General features: G+C 44.6%; 1 protein-coding gene across 1 annotated transcript in view; it reads right to left on the bottom strand.

Annotated features, from left to right (window-relative positions):
• The window catches only part of Nell2 (neural EGFL like 2), a 376,172-nt gene extending 364,124 nt beyond the window's left edge, over positions 1 to 12,048 (bottom strand). Inside the window, exon 1 of the mRNA XM_085831509.1 lies at positions 11,943 to 12,048. The gene's annotated coding sequence lies outside the window, so the exon portion shown is untranslated. The remainder of the gene's footprint in view (positions 1 to 11,942) is intronic.
• Between the last annotated feature and the right edge of the window lie 2,467 nt (positions 12,049 to 14,515).

Here is a 14,515-nt window from a genome sequence, read left to right as displayed (position 1 = left end):
AGAAAAGAAACAGAATTGAATTTCATGGTCAATTCCTGCTTCATTGAATGATTGATTATTTCATGTGTCAAGCAGTAAATATCTCCATTATCCGATGTAATCTAGAAGCCAGGTGATTTTTCGGAGTTACAGAATGAGAAAAATAACAAGCTGAATGTCTTTATTAGTGGTTTCCCTGGAAACGGAGAACCAATCTGAAAAGAGATAAAGCCCGGGACAAGAATAAATGCAGAGGTCTCATCTTTTCCATTCCTCTTTATAAAAAAAGAAAAGAAAGATGGAGCGAGGCTAAGACAGAGTTTCTAGAAATTTGCTATGGAATTTTGCCTTTAATATCTGTCATCAGAAAAAAGGGAGTGAGTTAACCATGTGTGAGAAGAAGCAAGGTCACGGGAAGGAAACATACATTTCTTTTCTTCCACTCAGTGCATCTAACCAGTTATCAAAATGCTGCTGTGAGCTACTTGGTAGCCTCAGGAGAAAACAAAACAAAACAAAAGAAAAGATACGTGTATATATGCCATAAATACCTAGCCCGTCCTCGGGACACTTTAGAAATTGTAGTCACAGAATGTGTTAAGGCAGAAGAAAGCTCAGAAGGACTGGGTGGGTCCTAAGCCAGTGTGAGAGAGAGCTCATGGGATATTTTAGACTCTTACATGAAAGAGAAAGGGATGAATACTTTCCACTCACTTCCTCTCACCAGTGGTCAAACACAGATGTGCAATCCTGGATCACCTTATCTCCAACACATCTTTCAACACACTTTCGGTACTACTGTGGATCCCGAAAAGCCCTGAGAGAGTGAGAGTTCCCAGGACGCCCTCCCTCGCACCTGTAGAATTAAACACCCTCTCCCGCTGTGCTCCCTAGCACACCGTGATCCACACCCTACCGAGTAATTCGTATTAGTTAACTTTCCTCGATGCTCTGATCAAATACCTGAACAAAGTAATATAAGGGAAAGCGTGCTCTGGCTCATGGTTTGAGGGTTCAGTCCATCATCGCAAGAAAGACATGGTGGGAGACACGACGACATGACGCAAGACTATGATGATAGAACTGAAAGGCTCCACCAATTCCGAAGCAGAGAAAAAGGCTCCTCCTTTTTTTTTTCTTTTTATTCAAGACTAGAGCACCCCTAAGCCCTGGAGTGGTGCTGCCACATTTGGCATGGGAATGGGGGTCTTCGTCCCTCGTTAGCCCCCTCTGGAAACACCCTCACAGACCCACCCAGTGTGTTTCACTAATGCCCTGGGAATGCCTCACTCCGATCCACTGGACTATCGACGTGAAGCCCACTGAACTTCTGAATCATTATAGACAGCTGTTTGATTGTCTACTCCTAGAGCCTAATCAGCTCTTTGAAAAGCAAAGCTGTCTCACTCCCTCACCAACCACAGGGAAGCATGACATTTAGAGTATTTGCTGGGTGGAATTGGTTGCAATAGCAGTTGTGCTGGGCCGAACTGATAAACACTTGAGAGAAAGCTCTAAAGGTCTCCGGACAGCTCCCACACCTGCACCAAGCAATTGGGAAGCTCGTTTATTCCTGACTATCCTTTATCAAGCTCCTGTCAGGGGGCTTCCGGTTCTGAATCTGTCATTATAATTTCATCTCTTGACCAAAGAGATTAAAGTTGTTGGGTTTTTTGTTTGTTTTGTTTTGTTTTGTTTGTCCATTTGCAATGCTGTAAGGATGAGTGTTGGCCATCTGGCACTTCCAAGGCCAACCCTGGGAGACTGAAACAATGGAACCATCAGGCACCTTCACGGTCAGCTCAAAGGGACCAGGCGACAAAACACACCCTCACTAGCTACCCAGAGAGACACATTCCCATTGTCACTTCTGCCACATGTCCTCCTGTGCATGCGCCAGGGCCCTGAAAAGAGTGCCAGCTTTCCTTCCCCTCCCTTTATCCCTTCCTCCATCCAGATGCGCCTCTGTGCCCCGCCCCCTTATCCCTGCCTTTAATAAACCTCCCGCATGAGACCTGTTGCACTGTGTGATTCGGTTGGCATTCACTGTTTCGTTCCATCAGTGGTGCTGAGACTCAGATTCTCTGTCCTGGTGCACCTGCACCGGTCAGTGTGGGGTAAACCCACATGCCGGGACCCTATCCTGACAAGTCCGCCTGCTACAGGGGTTCACTTTCCATCCATTGGATCACTAGATCACTGCATTCAACTCAGGCTGATTGGTGAGTTTCACCTCCTGGTCTGTGTAAACTCCCCCCTTGGACCTGAGGAATCCACCATTGAGCTCCTGGAGTCCCTCTGGTGTCCTTTGGGACTGAGGCCACCCCCACCCCCCCAGACACAGTCTTCACAGCCAAGGCTGGCCCTTCTCTCTAACACCCCCACTGTAGGACCTCGTCCCCCGGGGCAAGATTTCTCTTTCCAAGGCACAGCTCTTCCTTCCCTTCTCTCCAGAAAATCCTGGTACCAGGTGACCTGTGCTTTTCCAAGCGTCTGCCCTATTGGTCCCTGGCTGCCTTGGGACAACTTGTTCAGCAGCTTGCACCCCACTTGGTCTGTTATCATTTTCTCTACCCTGGGGCTGCCGCTAGTGGTAGAAAATAACGACCTTTTTTTCTCGCGCATGGGAATTGGGTCTTCATCTGTACCCCCAGGCTCCCCACTGGGATGCCTCCTGGAGAACCTCCAATGCCTACACCTTCCAGACTCATAAGCCTTTGCAGTCAGACTTGACCTCAGTACCCGCTAGATAACATCTCTAAATGGCTGTCTAGTGGTACTTTTTGTTCCTATTATTACAAGGGATCCTCACCGCTAGTGCCAACCATTCAGAAAATGGAGGGTTTCCTATGCTCAGGCTCTTTCTGACCTTCTCTGTCCTTCCTGTTCCCCAACGCAGCTCCTCCTAGCTATGAAATCTCAAGCAGATGAAACTTGCACTGTCCTTGACCCAGCTAATGAACCCCCTCCTTACCATCCCCCACCAACAGCTCCCAGCTTCCTCTGCAGCCTCCCCTGTTCCGCTGCCTCTTCAGTCTCCTCTCCTCACCCGGCTTCTCCAGACTCCTCTTCTCCCTCCCTAGCTACAGGCAGCTCTAACAGTCCCACGCTAGTCTCTCTCTCTCTCTCTCTCTCTCTCTCTCTCTCTCTCTCTCTCTCTCTCTTTCCCTCCCTCCCTCTCTCCCTCCCTCCCTCCCTCCCTCCCTCCCTCCCTCTCCAGCCAATGCCCCCTCCCTGTTCTTCCCCTACCCAGCCTAACCCAGCGTTGGCTTTTCCTTTGCAGGAAGTTGCTGAGATAGATGGTCTAATATGGTCTAATAAGGGTACATGTCTCCTTTTCATTCAGTGAACTTTCACAAATAGAAAAAAGACTGGGATCCTATACCTCTAGCTCCTCCACCTTTATTAAAGAATCTTATAGTCTCACTTGCCATACATACATATATATATATATATATATATATATATATATATATATACTGGGAGTCATATATATATATGACTCCCAGTCTTTCACACAAACCCTCTCTCCTCCCTGATCACCCACTTACTAGCTCTGTCATCTCTGCTCCCTCCCTCCTATGGAACTTTACTGGTCACTGTCTACCATAGTCACGCACTATCTCCTGTCCACTCTGAAGTGGGAACTTCTGATTTCTTTGGAGAGTCAGTTGTGTTGGATAGGGTTTTGCTGGGGCAAACACATAAAGGAGTGTTTTCCTGAAGTGGTCACAGATAAAAGACCAAGGAAGACTTGTGAAGGAATGTTTCACTGAAGCAGACAGGAGAGAGGATGTTCTGCTAAAGCAAGCACATGAAAGGATGCATGATGAAGGATTCTTTGCTAACAACACACATGTATTGTGTAATTGAGCTCCACTTTTCATGACTCCAAAGAGAGAAATGCATCAAAAAAACTTTAAAGGTTCCTATGGCTTCTTGCAGCTTCCTTGTACGCTGGCTGATTGGCAGAGTGATGTCAGCTGATACAAACTCACTTGGACTTTTGCTAAGAGACTCAGTGCTGAGTTGAGACATGTGGAGAACATGTGATGTTTGTAGGGAGTTTAAATAGGACTCAACAGTGATGGAGGCTTGGCGGGCTTGCTTATAGAGCTAGTTGTACAATTCTTGTCGGTCTCAGTCTTCTCTGATCTTCAATTCATTGAGAGAGGCACAGTAGAGAACTCCTTCAGGTGTTGCTGCTGGTCCTAATCCCTCCTGCTGACTCGCACCGATATGGCTGAGGCCTGACTGTTCCTGCTATCACTGCTGCTGTCCCAACACTACCAAACTGGACTGCTGGTATATCTGTGAAGTTTTCGAGTGGATTGAACTGCCGCTGCTGACCTGTGAACTGAACTCATTTCCTGACAAGGCAAATGGAATTTGCTCAAAGAATAATTTCTAAACAGGTGCACTTCCCCTGTAACCTAATAACTTTCCTTTCCACGCCCTCTGGTGGGTGGTGGGCAAAAAGGGATGGTAAAGTGTTTATGAACCCTCATTATAAGTAGGTCTTTGGAACATTTAAGCTACACCACTCCCTATCAGCATTGGAGATCAGGTCCTTCCCTCCCTTCCGAACCATCACACCTCACCCATTTCCCCTAAATGGCAGGGCCCCTTCAAGGTAATTCTCATGACCCCCACAGCTGCTAAGCTTGAGGGCTGCTCTCACTGGGTTCACCTCCCACCTCAATCCCTTTACTCCTCCACCTCTCACACACCTTACACATCAACTCCAATAGGACCCTGCGCCATGGAACTTCAGAAGACATTAAAACCTTGTCCTCAATTCTGTAAGAATGAGGCTCCATTCCTGTAGCTGTGCTCAGCCCTACTGGCCATGGGTTTCCCCTTCTCCCTCTCCTGTTCATTTTTATTCAGCATAACCCTTACATACAGAGATTTGAGGTTCAAGAAATCCTCTTTTATGACAGTCTATCCAGATAAGAACAGAGAATCGCTCTCTAGCCCGATGGCAGAAGACAATCAGAATTACCGTCACCCCTATATCTACTACTCTTTCTAAATATCATGACTGTTTTGTTTTCTTCTTTTCTGACCAAAGGATTGTTGTAAGGAATGGCCAGACAGATATGGGGAGCTGCCCATATTGGCCTTGGCAACTACATATGTCGACAGCTCAGACCAATCATCTCTTCTCTCTACAACATCAGACCCTCTTCTATATCCAGGATTCATGGAATCCCGGGTGAGAAACAGGCACTGTGGTAATATATTCTACCACACCAACAAATCTGAGCTCCTGAAAAGCATGATTCACATCCAGAAAAAAAAAAAAAAAGTCCTAATTATCCAATCTCTGGAAGTAAGAGAAATGGGAGAATTAAACACTTCTCTAAGGTCATTACTTCTTTGACATCCCCTCTTCTAAATAGTACTAATCTGTCACTTTACCTTCTTCTCCAGACCCAGACCTCATCCTATCAGCTCCTTAATGTCACCCAAACTGGCCACTTGAAAGATGGCTGGCTATGTGTGCCCCTGGAACCGGCTCATAATTGCCACTTATAGCTTCTCCAGTGACCCTGTCACGTAACCTTGCTTCACCTTTTACCAACTGCCCTGACCCTGGTACTGCCACGACCTTCTACCTTTTCTACGTCAGCCTCTTTGGCATAGCAGACTGCTTTAGGGCATCCGGGACACATTCCATAGAAGCTTAACGCTCCCTAGATTGTAACAAAACCATAACTCCCAATACCACAGCTCAACCACAGTGCCCTACAGTCCAGAACATGCCAATTCTTTGTGGTACTCAGGTGTATCATCATCTGCCCGCCAGCTGACCAAGAGTTTGCATACTAGAGTTTCTCCTGTCTAAATTAGGAATGATACATGGATAGGAGACCCTACTTATCCTAGTCTTGAACTCAACAGCTTCCTGGCATAGTAAAAGGGCAATTCAAACCCTGCCCCTTCTGGCTGTTACAGGAACTATGGTGTTGCCACATGGACAGCGGGGCTGGCCACCTCTCTAACCTGGGAACAATCTTTCCTCTTCCCAGTTTGTTTAGGATTTAACAGGTGGCCCAGACAACACTTACTCTCCTAGGACAGATCGATTCCCTGGCTGCCGTGGTGCTGCAAAACCAATGGGAATTAGACCTTCTTACAGCTAAAGAGGGTGGCCTTTGCCTTTTTCTCCAAGAGGAATGCTGCTTCTATGTCAACCAGTCAGGTATAGTAAAAAACAAAATTCAAATATAGACCTCCAAACGTATAAGGAACAGCTCAATGCCTCTGATCCCTGGACCTTTGAAAACCCCACGTGTAAATGCATACTGCCCTTCCTGACCCCTCTTCTTCATATTTTTCTGCTTTTATTATTTGCACACTACCTCATCAACCTCTTCTCCACATTCCTCCAATGACAAACCAAAAAAAAAAAAAAAAAAAAAAATTCGACCAAACAGCAAATCAGTTCCTCACGAATCAGTTCCTCTTCTAGGATCACCAACAGCTGGCCAGAGAGGAGTCCGATGCCAACAACTACTGAGTGTGTCCTGATGGCAAGGATCAACTGCACCCCAAAATGGGCAATGGCCTTAGACAGCCGGAAACAAAGAGAGTCAACACTCCTACCCTGCCTTGCCATGGCTCCCCCTTTAGCTCTCTCTTTATGATAGGAAAAAGAGAGGAATGTTGGCATTCAGGCTCCTCCATGGTCAGCCCCGAGGGACCCTGTGACAGTGGGACCATCAGGCACCTTTACATCAGCCCAAAGGGACCAGACCAAAAAAAAAAAAAAAAACCAGAAAAAACAAACCCACATCCTCACTATCTGCTCAGAGGCCACACATTCTCACTGTGGCATCTGCTGCATGTCCTCCTGTGCATGTGCCACACCATGCCCCGCTTCCCCTTCCTGTCTTCCCTTCCTCCATCCAGTGGCAGCCTCTGTGCCGCCCTACCCCTCCCTTTAATAAACCTCCCATGTGAGACCTGTTGTATGGTGTGATTTTGTTGGAATTCGCCAGCAAAACAGTCTATCAGTGAGGACTTCTGGAGGTTGGTTTGTTTGTCTGAAAAACCTTATTTTTCCCCCTTCTTTAAGCAAAGAAAACTAAAGAAGCAGCTTGCTTCCATGACGGAAACCTCAACCCCTCCCTCCATAAATCATGCTAGAGAACATAATAACTTCCAGGAAGATGCCCTGAGTCTCAGTGGGGTCCTCTCGGTGCCTAGCTCCCCAACACTCTTGCCTGAAGCATAAATATCTGTTTGCAGCAGATTCAAGCAGCAGCCATGGAAGAAAATTCTGTGAGAGATGCAGGTAGGGGAGGAATGTTGGTGTGTGTGCACGTGGGGAGTCTGCGAGAGGAGCAAGAAGGTAGAGAAGTTATATATGAGTGTGTATGCATGTGGAAAGTCTGTGTGGTGCAGGAAGAGGGGGTATGTGTGGGTCTTCGGGAGTCCTCTGCCTTAGGTTTGTTGTTGTTGTTGTTGTTGGAGTTTTGGTTGCTTTGCTTGCTTGCTTGTGTGCTTCCTAGTTTGGACACAGGGTCTTAGAATGGCTCAGAGTGTCCATGACCTGCTGTCTCTGCCTCCCTCCTCTGCACTGGAATTATAAACTCTTGTGTTGTTCCTGGCTTTCTACGTGGGTGCTTGGAATCAAACGCAGGCCCTAGCTTGCGCCGTAAGCACTTTGATGCCTGAATTTTCTGCCTCAGGCTTGTATTTTTGGTTTTTATGGGAGATTTTTGGCCACGTTTAGAGACTGGCCCCTACATTACTTCTTGACTACAAAATCACTTACCAACTCTTAACCAACAAATGGATGTGATGATTTCTATAGAAAAGCAGAAAGCTCAAGAGGGCCAACATCTGCTGGGGCTCAGATGATGGTAGAAAGGGTTGTCAGGATAGCCTCTCTGCATGCACGGATCAAACATCCACTCTCTAGCAGCTCCGTTTTCTTAGACGGAAACCAACACTCTCATAAGTTTGTGTGTGGAGAAGAAATAAACAAGTATACGAGTATAAAACTTGATGTGTTGAGCTCTCAGGAGTTCAAGGATTTAGACATCACATACAAAACACATTGCCGAATGGAGAAAGTCATTTGACAGTGCACTGCAGAAACCTCTAATTGAAAATGCCACTCAGGCCTGTACCCATGCAACCCAAAGCATGAAGCACAAGGCTCACGTAATCTACTTCTTAACTCCGGCTGTGGTTAAACAAGAAAGTGGCTCAAAAGAGTCGCATAGAGGACCTAGTATTTCATTATTCCCCTTCAGGAGTAAAAGCATTGTGAACATGCTTCTCATTTTCATGAAAAAAAAAAAAAGAGCTATCAATCATTCCTGAAATTAGTCTCTTACTGTGAAAGGGAGTAAAAGCATCTCGGCCAGTCACTTCACTAGATAAAATATCTAAAAGGTATAGTTAGCAGTTATAAGTGATTGATAATCTCCTGCCACTAATTTTGGGGTATTTTTATGTAAATTATATGTCCAGTCTTCCAACTTTCTGAGAACTCCTCAAACCCATGTTTAAATAGACAGATTATGTTCAAGTCTGTGTTGTATAACAGAAAATTGATAAAGTGGTTAAAACTAATTTTATTATAATGATATTTTAAAATCAAGCATTTGCTTTAAACTGTCCGCTTTGGACTTGGGGTAAAAAAATAATAATAATAAAATTACAACTATCCCCTTGTATTCTATTTGACTCTTCAACAAAACTCAGTTTCCAAAGGAAACAATCTAATTGTACCAATACCAAGAATCCTGGTGTGGCTGTCTGGAGAGTCCTGAGACCTGTGGGACTGAACACCAGCGGGCTCTTCAGGAGTTAAGCGGGAAAGGCCGAGGGAAGCTGTGTTCTGTGGTTTCTTTTATCACCTTCCGTGCAATTTCCCACTTGAATGCCCTTTAAACTTGCAGCCAGCCACACTTTGTTCTTTATTGTATTTCAATCTGGGAGGCAAATACCTTAATTAAAAACCTGGAATGACCAAGAACTCTGGTCGCACCTCTAACACTGATGTCGCTCTCAGTCTGTCATTAATTAAAATAGGATAATAGCCCGATTCCGAGAACAAATCACCACATAGCCTCTGCCTGGTCATTTAAAGCTCTCCCTCTCCCCACTGCCCAGAAAACATTTCAGGGGACTGAATTTATCATAAGTAAAACTGCTTCCATTAAATTTTTTCATATTAAATAGAATTCAGTATAAAATGATGCTGAGTGGCTTTGCCTGTTCCCTCAGATTCTAATTCCCTTCATGACACAGCTGTCATGGCCTTGTGGGGAGCCTATGAAAACAATATCTCCCAGTTCTGGCCTCTGCAATCAACCCCAAGACCAAGGTGGTTAAGAACTGAGTTCTAGAAGAATTTTAGATATGAATTAATAGTTCCAAATCATCATTTAAAGGCCCAGAGAAGACTCCAACCCAAATGAAAGTTTAATTGGAAGAAAGTTGAAACTATAAAGACATTGGCTGCAATGGATGCCAAACAATTTGGTAGCTACTGAGGGCAGAGAAAAGAGAAATTTCTCTTCTGGGCTGACTTACATGACAGCCCATTGCAGCGGAGAGAGAGCATGCTAGGATATGATGGTGAGACAGAAAGTATAGCAGAGTTCTGGAGAAAATCAAGATGCAGAATCCGGTGCCCAGTGGAGAGAGAGTTGTAAAGTGTGGGGCAGGGATACACTGTGGAAGGAGACAGAGGTGAGGAGGTGAGGAAGGCTCTTCTGAGGGGTCTCTGTCTCACTGAGTCAAGAAGCAAAGCCATCAACTAAGAATGAGGGACAGGAAGGAGTTGGTAAGCTGAGAAAATGAAACAATGTATCACTTAGAAATCTCTATGGGAGTGTAAACAGAAGTCAATAAGGAAACAGGAGTTTCCATCAACGAAATCTCACAGAACTATTAAGGATCCCCCTGAGAAAGACTGTCATGAAAATTAAGAGGCTTGTCTACTGGGTTCACCGGCAATCACCAGCTGCAAGCTCGGGAAACACATATTGAATGTCTATCATGTGGCAAACACTAGTTTAACCTTTTGATTTTATAAATGCTTTTCAGCCCACAACGTGCTCCTGAGCTATGAGAAAAGTGAGGCTCCCAGCAGCTAAAAAGCTTATCCAACATGGAATACCTGGTAGATGTTAGACTCCATGAGATCAAGTCCAGAGACACACCCTTAACCATAGGATATCTATGCAAATCACTGATGCTACCCAAGCAGAGACTCGAGCAAAGAAGCCAGTTAATGGGCAATGTCATCTGAAGGTGATGAATAAACTGAAGGCAGGAGCTAGAGGGCGGGGCAACATTAAAAATAATGTAGGTCACTAGACTGCAACTGCCCAAGGGGCAGAAAACTGTCTTAGAGGCAGTGAGCTAAAAATAGCAGTTGCTGACAGCATTTTAGAAATTGACATTTTAAGGGTGGTACACTCACTCACAATAACAAACCATGAAAATTAGCAGCTATGGTTATGGTTAGGGGGTCAAAATGAGCTACTAGAGAAAAGGGCAGGAATCTGAAAAGAATTGAGTGCTAGATTGTGTCCACGAACCAGGGAGTGTGTGGAAAGATGTAAAAACGTTAACCAAACGGAAAAGGTTGGCACAGACATTAGTAGAACGACTTCAGCACTGAAGGGTGAGTACAGGCGGGTGGTCACACGCCAAACAAGAGTCCTGACTCTGCCAAGATTACCAAGAGCCTTCTTGACGTCCCACCCCCTGGGCCTCGGTGAGCAGGAGGTATTTTCTGGATAAAGGGGTAAAATGATAATCCCAGTCCCATCTCCTGACTCAGGATGATGTTACAATCTTTAACATTTCAAAACCGTCCCGTTCTGTCATAGGTACAGCTATTGCCATTCTGTGCTCATCTCCCAAGAGACTTGTTGGTTTGCTAGTATTCGCTGTTGGTTTCAGGAGGGGATTATTTCCCACAATTTGAATGGCATTCTGGGAAACAGATTTCTTCTGGTGTACTGAACTGTTTCCTGTCTCATTTAAGTCTAACATGACATAACGCTACTGTTGATTCTCTGTGGCCAAGAATGTTTGTGAGTGCATGAAAGGGGCCAGTGGAAGACACGCCTCACAAAAGCACTCAGGATGGAATCTTTCTCCCGGAAGTCCTCCCATCTACCGCCCCTCTGTACATGACGTCTTCTGTGCTCGTAGAGAACTTTGGCCTTAGGAGCCACATTCCCACTTATATCTTCAACAGGACTTAACACCCATACTGAGTTACCTCAGGAATATTTCCCAAACAAATCAAATTCGCCTCCATTTGTTCAGTGAAGTGGATAACTGGGTAGTTTGAAACAGAACATGCCTAATTAAAACATTATTTACTATTTTGTTAAGATGGGAATATTTAAAAAGAAAACATATGGCAAAATCTTATCCAGAAAAAATTTTAAATTTTACATTTGTTTATTTTATGTGGAAGGTGGGCATGAACGTGAAGGTCAGAGGATAATTCGCAGTGATAATTCTCGCCTTCTATGTAGATCTGGGAATCAAACTCAAGTGTGCCAGGCTTGAAAGCAAGTTCATTTACACAGTTAGCCATCTTGCCAGCCACCAGTGACTTTTTAAAGTATCAGCTACCTTTTCCTAAATATACTGGCAGGTTTATCATTATTATCACAATAATACGATTCCTATATACTTCAAAACTATATTTAATAATTAGATATATGTTCAAATATACTTAAATGCACATTCATTTATATTAAAATAATAAATATAGAATTGTTTTATTAATAACAAGAAAGTTGTTTATATCATCATTATATTCAACTAAAAAGAAAACCTGAGCATTCCCCATTAAACTAAATTTTGCCAATGATATTTAAGGATGCCTTTTAAACCACAAACATCCTAGAAAAATTGTAAGTATACTACCCATGTAACCCAAGATTGTTACCAGTGAATTAAACATTTACCTTGAGGAAATATAAAATATCCGGAGCTGTTTCTGGGAGCCAAGTTTGATAAGCCTCTTTGGGCATTTGGAGGACCACACAAAAATAAGTGTTGGACTTGCCGCCACATCCTCTGGATACGTGTATTTGATTCTTTCTGAAACTCAGTGACGGATCCTTCCTCGGAGCATCCCAGAGCCTACACTAGGCAGATTTGAGAAGTCTTGGCGAGGTAGGGCAGTGCTGATGGTCATACTTCCCGTGCACCTAAAGGGAAGCTACAGGGGTGACTCTGGGCGGTGTCACCACACCTTGCTTCCCGCGGCAACATCCACCTGGCTTGGAGGAAGTTCCGCCAGCAGGGGGCGGAACTTCTTCTGGACCCACCAGAGAGCTCAAGGGGACCGCTGCTTCAGGCTGCCCTCTGAAGGCGGTGGAAGAAGCCAGACTGGGAATAAAGCGTTTATCACCAACTACAAACTGACTAACAGGTGCCCTATGAATGGGGGTGGGGGGAGGAGCGTTGGGTAGCAAGCAGTATACAACCGCTAGAAAAAGACAGAGATAGCTCTGTTCCATTGATGCCTGACATGCTCAGCAGCAAATGTCCTTTCTGTCTGGGCTCCTGGCATTCCACACATCCACAAGATGTGTGTATGATAACACTGAAGAAGGTGGTGGGTGGGTGGGGAACCTACTTCAAAACAAGAAAATAAAAGAACGCTTGGGACCTTGGAATCCAGAGGAGATTAATTCCAGGTCCCTTGTGGTGGATGGATGCTCATGTCCTTGTATAAAGTAAAACAGCGAGGGTATTTGCATAGTCTGTGCACAGGGTCCCAAATACAATGTAAACTGCTGTATAAGAGATGGTGCAGTGTTGCTCAAAGATTCTGCAGATTACAGAGAACTAACTATATTTAACACATCCAGGGCTTAAGCTTTAATCTCCTTGTCTGGAAACGAAATACTTAATACCAGAAGATAGATAGATGATAGATAGATAGATAGATAGATAGATAGATAGATAGATAGATAGATAGATAGATAGATGTGTGTGTATACACACACACACACACATATATATATATATGTATATATATATATATGGTTTTGTCTATATTTTTTCTAACGTGATACAATAAGAATCTCTGAGACCCTGGGTGGTGCTGTCCACTGCTGTCTCCAGCTTTTGTTATTAGAATCTGATATATGTCGAGTTCTTCCCAGACTCCAGACCACAAATGTTGTCATAGGAGATGTGTGACAATATCTGTTCTCCTGGACCTACTGTGTTTTGTACTTCTTACATATTTTAAATTTTTCTTTTATTACCTTACATGTGTGGGTGTTTTGTCTTTATGTGTACGTGTGCAGTGCTCTCAAGGCTGAAAGATGGTTTTAGATCCTGTACTGGCTGGGTTTGTATGTCAACTTGACACAGCTGGAGTTATCACAGAGAAAGGAGCTTCAGTTGGGGAAATGCCTCCATGAAATACAACTGTAAGGCATTTTCTCAATTAGTGATCAAGGGAGAAAGGCCCCTTGTGGGTGGGACCATCTCTGGGCTGGTAGTCTTGGTTCTATAAGAGAGCAGGCTGAGCAAGCCAGGAGAGGCATGGCACAGGCAGACTTGAGAGTTCTATGTCTTCATCCAAAGGCTGCTAGTGAAAGACTGACTTCCAGGCAACTGGGGTGAGAGTCTTAAGCCCACACTCACAGTGACACACCTACTCCAACCAGGTACACCTATTCCAACAAGGCCACACCTCCAAATGGTGCCACTCCCGGGTCCAAGAATATACAAACCATCACAGATCCCCTGGAACTCTTCCCGCACAGATTTTTTAAAATTTTTGTATAGAGCACCATCATGTCAAATTGGAGCTCCCACATCTATCTGGTAACTTTGGTTCCCTCAAGGTACCAAGATCCTCTTCCTCAACTGCAGTTGCCAAAATCAACGCAGGGAGTATCTATCATATGTGGTGGGAGGACTGAAGCTACCCAACTCAGGTCTGGAAGTTGCTCTCCAAACCATGGTGACTTCTTGATCTTCAGTCTCCTGGTTGCCTCCTAAGCATCCTAACATCAGCCATATCAACCTCCTCGTTTGATGATTCTTGATATGGCCCTGAAATGCTGGCTTATAAGGTATGCTTAGAGTTTTGCATTTGGCTTTGTACTTTGTTGTTTGTTTCCTGTAATGATGAAGGATTCCAGTGAGCAGTCTATTCGTTTTCTCTCCTGGAACTCTGGCACACTGTTCCAAATGGGGGAAGTTGAGGTGGGTGGGGGCGTGTGGAGTGCAGGTCTCCACATTGTAAAGGATTCTAAGTAGTTCACAGGGATGTTACCTGGATTTTAGCACCCATCAGAGAGGCACTGTAACTGCAGACATTGGCACTCATCTTCAAGGTTACAGGAGCTGCATGGCTCATTTCTTCTCCTTCTATCCTCTCACTAATAAAACTAGATGAGTGGGGAAATAAATTTAATTTGACTAGTTCCGTGCCAATGTAGCTCGAAACAAATTTTCAAATGTTGTACCGACACATTCTGTCCCGTGAAATAATCACTGTCTCTATTCAAAC

The sequence above is a fragment of the Mus caroli genome, unplaced genomic scaffold, assembly GCF_978045245.1.
Source record: "Mus caroli unplaced genomic scaffold, Mus_caroli_1 scaffold_16, whole genome shotgun sequence".
Taxonomy (NCBI): Eukaryota; Metazoa; Chordata; class Mammalia; order Rodentia; family Muridae; genus Mus; species Mus caroli.
This window is presented reverse-complemented; position numbering and strand designations above follow the sequence as displayed.